The sequence below is a fragment of the Ochotona curzoniae genome, unplaced genomic scaffold (genome assembly GCF_017591425.1).
Source record: "Ochotona curzoniae isolate NIBS_2020 unplaced genomic scaffold, NIBS_Ocur_1.0 scaffold_2453, whole genome shotgun sequence".
Lineage (NCBI taxonomy): Eukaryota > Metazoa > Chordata > Mammalia > Lagomorpha > Ochotonidae > Ochotona > Ochotona curzoniae.
The window spans coordinates 31,356,394-31,364,061 of record NW_024467094.1 but is presented as its reverse complement, the minus strand read 5'-3'; the positions used below and the strand labels follow the sequence as shown (position 1 = coordinate 31,364,061).

General features: G+C 48.8%; 1 long non-coding RNA gene across 1 annotated transcript in view; it reads right to left on the bottom strand.

Moving 5' to 3' along the window:
• Positions 1-17: 17 nt before the first annotated feature.
• The window catches only part of LOC121169755, a 47,821-nt gene continuing 40,170 nt past the window's right edge, over positions 18-7,668 (bottom strand). Inside the window, exon 2 of the long non-coding RNA XR_005885912.1 lies at positions 18-917. This is a non-coding gene — a long non-coding RNA (uncharacterized LOC121169755). The remainder of the gene's footprint in view (positions 918-7,668) is intronic.

The window sequence follows — 7,668 nt, the reverse complement described above, 5'->3', positions numbered from 1 at the left end:
ACAACTGGTACTGGATATGTTGTGGTAAATTTGTCTTTATTGTATAGAGGGAAAATATTACCTTTTTTTTTTTACCAGGTTTTCCAAAGACAATACATTACAAAGCTTCAGGAGTTGAGTGATGTAGCAAACTAGACAAGTTTAAAATTATGTCAGCACATCCCAAAATAAAAACAGCTCAGAATCACGTTTATCCACTTGAAAATTGTCTAAACCTCAAGACTCAGGATTCCATTGCGTAGAGCCTGCCATTGTGTGAAACGCGGTGTCGTGGAGACTAGAAGCAAGGTAGTTTGTGACACATCTACTTCAGAAAACTAAAATAGACTTTTACTGAATAGTGGATTATCTGATGATATGTTTCTTAAAGGTCCAAATGTAATAAAAACATGAAAAAAGGTCTCAAGTGCTTTTAATGCACAAAATGTTTATATGTAAGTCTAGCATGCAACATTGGATCTACAACACTGTAATGACAATATGAAATGCCCACTCAATAGCTTACTAAGGGCCCTTATCTCTCCCAAGTATGTAGATAGCTGTGGTAGTAAGTTTGCTCAACCAAGACACATGGGAAAACAGTCCTTTCTTTTATGGTCATGTCCACTTAAAAAGGTTGGTCTGGCCCAAAAAGTAAAGAGGATCAATATTTGAGGAATATTAAAAATCACAGGCTTTATGTTACCTTTGGAAAAAAGTGGCTGTCTCAGGACAGGGGTCTCATGCCTGGATGCAGTGTTCAAAACCCCCAAAGCCAGAGACTGAAGTTGAGAAGTCAGAATTCCCTCAACACATGGAAAGAGGCCTGCGTTCCTTGCCCTACAGAGATTCCCCTCCCCGAGAGCCTTCTCCCTCTTCTGGAGACCTGAGTTCTCAGGATTTGCCTTCCCTGGAAGCGATGGCTCTTCCAGAATCTCCTACTGGAAGACATTCTTGAAACCATCCTTGCTGCAGCAAATTTAAACACTTTGAAACACAGCATAGCTGTGCCAGAAGAATCTCCCCCTGCCAGCACAGCCCAGGGGCATCCATTGGCCGCTTGTTCCCCTGAGATTGAGTAGTGGTCATTGAGAAAATGCAATGGGGGAACCCTAATGGGCAGGGACATCCCCTCCATGCCCACAGGCAGTACCTACCCCTTGCAGTCATCCCCAGTGCACCAATTGGAAAGGCAACTATACCAGCAGCTTCGGTCCCTCATCCCCAATAATGACGTGAGAAACTTCATTTCACAAGTTATCAGGACTCTGCAGATGGACTGTGCGGACCCCCAGGTGCAGCTGTCCTGTGCCAAGCTCATCTCCAGAACGGGCTTCCTCATGAAGCTCCTCAGTGAGCAGCAACAAGTAGAGTTGGCCACGGCAGAGTGGGACACAGACCACTGGGAAGAAGAGGACTACATCAGCGAGAGCCCAGGAGGCCAGACTGATGCAGGAATGATCGAGCCAAGTGAGGTGAGGACGGCCACGAGACAGGAGAGCTGCCCTTTCCTGTCGTTTAGGAAGTGTCATTAAAGCACCACAGAGGAAGAACAGGGACTCCCAGTCCATATCTTGTATTTGGGCACATAACTTTGGCCAAGGTGGCAATTTCCCACTTTGCTCCTTTAGAGAATGAAGAGACCTGACAAGCTAGATGAACTGTAGAGTACACAGGCAAGCCTGGGAGCAGGTCATCATTTGACAAACTATGATGACTTTAGCTGTGGAAAACCCTAGAGTTCAAGTCCAGTTGAGCATGATATGTGATGGGCAGCCAGAGACGGGTAAGATCTGGCAGAGCTGATGACCAGCCTAAGACAGGGATCCCACGTGCACCAGGTGGGGCTCCCCATGACGGGTAAGGCTTCAACTGACTGCTGCACAACCTAAGACAGGCATCCATTAAAAAACAAAAAGGGGGGACATGTAGGCCCCGGTCTCCAAAGGGTTAACTCCACAGCTCAGCTGTTTCTCAAAGGTGTAACAGGAAGGGCAATCATGGCCTGATACATTTAGCCCGTGGCTTGACTGCAATTTCCCTCCTTCCTGCTTCCCCTTTTTGCACATCCTTGGGGGAGTTTAGGTGTTGCTTAACCATTGGGAAGATCCTGGGAGGGGCCAAGCAGACTATATAAGAGAGTTCGACTTTGAATAAAGGCCTCACTTCACAAGAATGAGCCTCAGTGTGTTGTGTGTCTTGTCTGTCTTGTCTGTCTCATAACCCTAGTCCCTCCGCTCAACTCGGGGCTGGAAGTACGTGGCGACGCAGGCGTTGCCAACAGTGCTAAACCTCCTGCATTTTCCTAGGTGGGCTTCTTGGTGAGGCCTTGTGATTTGTATAAAACTTAGACTTTCATTTCTTATCATCTTGGCTGGGATGGCTTATGAATACCACACACACGAATATTAGAAGGGAAGTGCTTTTATAAATGGAGGCAGCCCCAGCAAAAGGGCTTACTCGGTGAGCACCTCCTAAGGGGCTTCGCTTTCTCCTTCGGCAGTCGACTCAGCGGCCGCCATCTCGCCCGGGCCTTCGCTCATGCTGTGGGGAACAGAACAGGCCACTTTTCCTCTCTGCCCGCCCCGTTTGCTCCCGTTAGGTAACGTGGGGAAGGCAGTCTGTCATTTACCTTGCCCCCTCATGAAGATTGCTTCCTCGTCAGAGGTTTCATTGAATAATTTTTTACCAAATTCATTCTGGCTCATTGCCCGGCGGGGTTTGCGCTCACCCCTCAGCCAGCGCAGCCACCTCACCAAGAAGCCCACCTAGGAAAATGCAGGAGGTTTAGCACCCTTAGGAATGGGGAGGGGAATGCATGTTTTGACCCTACTCCCACCATCCCTCCCTCCAGCGACACACTGTGTCCCTCAGTTTACCTGCTTCTTCTCCCGTCTTCCCTTGAGGGAATCTTCGTAAAGGTCCCAGGGGGAAAACAAATGCCCAAGCCAATCAGAGACTGGTGTCACTCTCCATGGCCCGCACATCTCTGGTGTGCCCGGGTCAAAACGTGTCCCTGTCCCACATATACCACAAAGCAAAATCACCACAGACCTGGGATCTGGGCTTCTGGGAGCTCTCCGATCTGCCTGAAGGTGCCCCAGTGGCTAAGGGCCAACTTGAACCACTGCTTTGTGTGAGGTCGTCAGCCCCAACCACTGCCTTCCCCAAGCGCCCTTGTGCAGTGACAGACCGCACAACCACATGGGGCACGTGCACTGTCTCCCTCCTTTAGCATCTGGCACCAGCCCCACCTGGACTGAGTCTCACATGCCTCCTTCACCTGGGGGTGAGGGAGAAGGTGCCTCTATGTGCACAGTCCTTGACCCCTGTAAACTGAATCACATCAGGCAGGGCCTGAGTCTGACAGCAGTTACCTAGCTCATGCAGCCTCACACTGCAGGTGTCACTGATGGGAGAGTGATTAGTGAAATTAGTTAAAGGATGAGGCTCACACTGACACCAAGATACCCCTTATGAATCCAGCAGAACAGGAGAGTGCATTGTTTTCAGCAACTGTGCCTGTGTGGTACATGTGTGCTGATTTCTGACAGAAAACGTAGCTCACAGCCCCAAACCCTTACAAGCCAGGGAGGAGCCCCAGCTGGGAAGAGACCCTCCTCTGATGTTAACAGTATGACCCTGGGGCCAAGATGCTGCCTCTTTCTCGTTTCCTTGTCATACAATGAAGAGACAGACTTCTCTTTAGTTTGAAGAAGATCTCTTCCAGTTAAAGCTCTTAGAAGCTTGGTTAGAAGAGAGAAGACATGACCAGTGTGATGGCTCATTGGCTAAATCCTCGACTTGCATTTGCGGGGATTCCAGATGGGTCAAGTTTGTATCCTGGCAGCTCCACTTCCCATCCAGCTCGCTGCCTGTGGCCTGGGAATGCAGTGGAGGATGGCCCAAAGCTTTGGGACCCTGCACCCGTGTGGGAGACCCAGAAGAGGCTCCTGGCTTCGGATCGGCATAGCATCGGCCATTGCGCTCACTTGGGGAGTGAATCATCGGACGGAAGATCTTCCTCTCTGTCTCTCCTCTCTGTATATCCGCCTTTCCAATAAAAAATAATAATAATAAATCTTTAAAAAAAAATAATCTTTCTGTTTTGATCACCTCTCTCTTGCTTGAAAACTTTCAGGGTTTTCTGCAGCTCATAGTATAACTCTGAAACCCCTGTAGCTGATATTCAAGGTTGTTCATTTAATATCTTTCATTGCTTTGCAAGTCAGTTCTTGGCAGACAAGCTGTCTACTAAGCCTTGCTGATTCCAATAGTCAAGGGTAACAGGTCAGGCTGTCAGGATGCTGGCATCCCATACATATGTGGGTACCAGTTTGATGACCAGCTTCTCCACTTCCTATCCAGCTCCCCACTAATGTGCCTGGGAATACAGTGGAAAATGGCTCAAGTGCTTGGGCCCCTGAACCCACACAGGAGACCCAGAAGAAGCTCTTGCTCCTTACCTTTGGCCTGGCCCAGCCCCAGCCATTGTGGCAATATGAGGAGTAAAGCAGCAGAAGTAAGATCACTTTTTCTAGATCTCTCTTCTTGCTGGGGTCACCTGGTGGCCTGGAAAAGATTCTGTTCCCACAGATGGGCCTGGAGCAGGAGGAATTGGGGCCACCTGCTGGCCTAGAGAAGGTTTCACCTCCACTGAAGGCTCAGCATACTGAGCAGACTCCTCTTGATTACTCGGGAAAGGCTCTAGGTCTACAGAAGGGCCTGGAGTCTGAGCTGGAGCCTCTTGTGGGATTGAGGGAGGGGATTCCCCTTCCAAATCCCTGCAGGCTGAACTGGGGCCTGCAGCTGGCCCAGAGTACTTTGCGCTTCACTGCCTGGCTGTAGCGTGATTGTAAGCGTCACATCTGTAGGTCTCCCTGTGATACTGGACAAGGTTGAAGGCAGCAGTGGACGTGGAACACTGATCTCATTTTGAACAAGCTGCCGGACAGCTTCTTCAGCAGCAGAGATCTGGAGATCCCTGCAGCATTGGAGAAGGTGTAGTCTCCTTGAGAGGCTGTGGAACCTGGGCTAGGCCTTCTTTTTGGAGCAACGAAGGCTGGCCCTCCTCAAGAGTCTCGGGGCTTTGAGGTATGTCCTCTGGCTGCAGTGCAGATGGTTCTGCCCCATCAAAGGTCTCCAGGAGCTCACCTGGTTGTGCTCCTCTAATTCCACAGGTAACGATTCAGGATAGACAATACAGTCATTTAGAATATTCAGGACTTGTTCTGGAGTCCTGACAGCCAGATGGGCAAGTTTTTCATATTGTGCAATCCTGCTCCAGGTTGGGAGGTGAAACAAATTTGGTTGACCTTGAACTCTGAGGCTCCAAAGGTGGCACAAATACTGGAAATCACTGGAGATGCTTACTTTCCAATTGATTGTAGAAAAACATTCTCATCCCTATCCAGCTCATCTGGCTGTGGGGGAAGCTCTTGAGCAGAATTTGCTCTTGACACTGGTTCATAAGGAGAAGATCTTGAGCTTGGGCCAGCATCCTTTCTTCAAAGGCAGAAAAACCTAACCCATATTCCAGAGTATGCCAGGCTCTGCTAGGGTTGTGAGTGCATTGGACAGCTCACATGACATTTTAAGGGAGTGGGAAGACCAAAACTCAGGAGTTAGATGAGGTCCTAAGCCTACTCCTAAGAGAAAGTTACCTGCACTGCCAACTGTAAGAGTTGCCATACAAGGAATATAGGTTTATCATTTGGGGGTCTTAGGGGGGTTGCTTTTGGGACCCAATTAGTTAAGCCACAAAGAGAAACATGAAATGCACCCTTACAAAGAGCCAAAGCATTCTGGCAGTCCCTTGGCACCTGTTCCTTAGTACCCTTCCCTCTGCCCCGTCCTTATGACACCTTCATTTACACAGCCTTTATTGGTCTCTGCTGCACCACATCCACCCTGGTTCTTTATATCTGGGCAGGGGTCTGGGATGCAGGTGGAGTGATTCATAGATTGCCAGGTGTTATGCATACACAGAATGTTTTGAGAGCTCTCTGGGGGTGGTAGCAAAAAAAACTGCCTTTGCAGATACTATCTTTGCATTCATCTCTAGTATTTCCAGCTTGACTTATGCAAGTCCTAAAGCTTCCAAGTGCAGGAAGGTCAAGTGTGCTGTTGTGTGGCTGGGCTTCTCTCCCAGGCCCTGCTGTGAGAGTGAGAGGAGGAGGTGAGCGTCATGACAAAGAAGGAACATGAGTGCGTGGAGAGTCAGCGGTGGGTGGAAGACCGGGTGTCTGGCTTCACCCTTTCACACCCCTGTCATGTTTCTCCTCTGTGAAAGCCCATTAAAAGTGTTTGTTCTTCCCACCTGTTGGGGAGAAGGGGTAATAAAACAGGTGGAAAACTGTTCTGGACAATAAACAATACTGTATGTACTCACAGAGCAGTGTGCTAATACCCCCGATCCTGACACAGATGTGTATGCAAGCTCTCCAGGGAAGAGAGCAGCCATAGCTGCAATGTCCGTGGTTATAACCCTCATGCACAGAACACCACTTCAAAGCCCCTGGGTTTTGCCCATGGAGAAGCTCAAGTCTCAGAGCAGGTTCAGAGCTGGACTTTCTATGAGTGGAAGAGCCTTCTACTCCATCAGAGGAGCCAGGCAGCCATCCCCGGCTTTGAAACCACAAACTCCCAGGCTCAGAATAAAGCAGTGTTGCTTGCAAAAACAAGCCAAATAACACTGATCTACACCCGCTCACCTAGCCAAGGAGTATTTCCACTTGCAGAGCCCTGCTGTCTACCAGAGGTTCCTAAATTGTTTCCTGCAGCACTGCTGTTTTAGAAACATCTTATTTATCAGGTTCTGGAAGAGCAACCACTTCTGAAGAAGCACTTTCCTCAGACCTTGGGAGGAAAACTTTGCAGCAGAGAGAGAGGCTTAGGGAGGTAAGTCAATGAGACTTTGTAGTACAAGGAATTGAGGCCCCTTACTGACATTTTTGTGCTCAGGGAATTTTTCTCCTGCATGTTAATCTCAGTTTGACTTTGACGGTTATGAAGACAGGATGAGGATCAATTTTACGTAAGCAGGAATTCACTCTGGAATATGAGCTTGGTTCTGTTGCCTCTTTTTGACTCTACCTTTGGGTTTTCTAATGTAAGCATGGTGTCTTTTAACCATTTGTTTTTGAGCTCAGGGAGGGTACTTTGCAAGGGCTGCAGTAGGTGACCCATCCGTGATGTGCTTCTTCAAGGAAGAGGCGGCTTGGCTTCACCTTCCTCTGTGAGTGGGGGCTCCAGGTAGAAGGAGTTGGCCACCAGGTGCCAGGGTCTCTGGGCCACACGAAGCTCCTCCTGCTCCTTGGCTCCTGCGCTCCCCGGCCTGCCTTGCATGGTGCCATCCACAAGGGGGCGTGCACTCTGTCTCCTCCTGATTGTCTCCTGCTGCTGCCTTTTCCTTAAGCCCTTTGGCCCCTTGAAGATGTTTTTCACTCTATAATCTTTGTCTTGTGCTTGGGGTAGGCGCCAGCTGATGTGCTGCGATTGGGCCCTGTCTAGCTTCTTTAGGAAGATTTGTCGTTTTGCTTTGAGACCTAACAGACTCTGCATCAACATGGGAGCTTCTATTTTTCTTTTAAGCTCATCCAATTTTTCTTGAATGTTTATATTTAACATACTTTCCAGAAAGAGGATCTTTCTCCATTTCCTTTTGTAAGGTTTTATAGAGAAATCCCT